A 1,502-nucleotide genomic window follows, 5' to 3' on the forward strand; every position below is an offset into this window, starting at 1 on the left:
AGCTACATCCTCCCGGCCCCTCCCCCTGCCTTTTTTTTTTAATTTGGAGACAGGATCACCCTAATTGCTTAGGGCTTCAGTTGCTGAAGGTGGCTTTGAATTTGCAATTCTCCTGCCTCAGCCTCCCAAATCACTGGGATTACAGGTGTGGGACACAGGGCCCAGTTCTTTGTATACTTTGAACATTAACCCTTGCTATGGTGTGCATATGTCCCATAAAAGAGGTATGTTGGAAATTTCATCCCCAGGACAGCAGAGTTGGGAGGTGGGTCCTAATTATAAGTGATAAGGCCATGAGAACTGAATGAATTAATGTCATTGCCAAATTTGGAATGTGTGTGCACCTGTCAAGATGTATAATGCCCCACCACCTCAGGGAGCTCTTGGAACCTATCCCAATCAATTCCATCCCATCTTCAACTCCTCTAGCTCATTATCACTGGAATGTGTGGTGCACCACCCATGAAGCTACTTGAGTGGGCTTTCACTCGGTACTGAGCCTGGGGTACTTAGGTCTCCCCTTGGGAAAGATCCTGACATTCCTGTGTGTAGACTGTCCAAGGTGTGAGATCTCTGCCCTTGCTCTACCAATGTGTGACAGCTCTTGTAGCTCCAGAATTGGGCATAACCCATTGGGTTTGGACAGTCCACCTCCTCCTTTATTTGGGGAAGAACATTCTGTAGAAATCCTTTGAAGTTCCCTTGAATAAATAAATCAAATGTAGGCTCCCCATCTCTGTCTCTTTCCAGTGTGGAAGCTTGGCAGCTAAGGTTGTAGAGCTGTCCTGCACCTCGCTTTTCAAAATTTCTTCCGTATCATGTGGTTTCTTCGCAGCTTCTTTATCTTAGATGTGTTTCGCAGTCAGGTCACTCCATGCAGAGGAAGTCAGACTCAACCTCCCACGCTGGACTTGGGCAGGAGGAGTGGATTTCCTATAAAAGGATGAATTTGGCCCCCTTTTCCCTCTCCCTCACTCTCACCCTCTGTTGACCATTTTAATATCTTCCTTTGAGCAATGTCCATTTAGGCAATTTTAAAGTCAGTTTGGATTTTTTGCTGTTAAGTTGTTTGATTTCCTTGTGTATAATAAATATTAATTCAGAATAAGAATTGTAAGATATATTGCTTCTTGGCCTTTTGGCTAAGATCAAGTGTAGTATCTGTAATATCTGATATGTCCTCTATCGAAGGACAATATAGTAAATGGATTTTTGAAGCAGTGAAATGAAATAGGAACTGATTTAAGGATGCTGATCCATAATATGCTGCATGTGGGGGGAGGATTAAATGAACTCTAGATAGGGCAAAGGGGAAAAAGGGAGAGAGGCGAAGGGAGGGAGAATAAGGGTCGGAAAGACGGTGGAATGCAATGGTCATCATTACCCTAAGTACATGTATGAAGACACAAAGGATGTGACTCTACTTTGTGTACAACCAGAGATATGAAAAATTGTGCTCTATATGTGTAATATGAATTGTAATGCATTCTGTTGTCATATAT

At 43.1% G+C, this 1,502-nt stretch overlaps 1 pseudogene; it reads left to right on the top strand.

The window, feature by feature from the left end:
• Positions 1-1,122: 1,122 nt before the first annotated feature.
• Positions 1,123-1,292, top strand: LOC124089635 (U2 spliceosomal RNA; annotated as a pseudogene).
• Positions 1,293-1,502: the final 210 nt, after the last annotated feature.

Source organism: Marmota monax, unplaced genomic scaffold (genome assembly GCF_021218885.2).
Source record: "Marmota monax isolate L192 unplaced genomic scaffold, Marmota_monax_Labrador192_F-V1.1 WCK01_AAM20220418_F8-fsc00005, whole genome shotgun sequence".
Classification (NCBI taxonomy): domain Eukaryota; kingdom Metazoa; phylum Chordata; class Mammalia; order Rodentia; family Sciuridae; genus Marmota; species Marmota monax.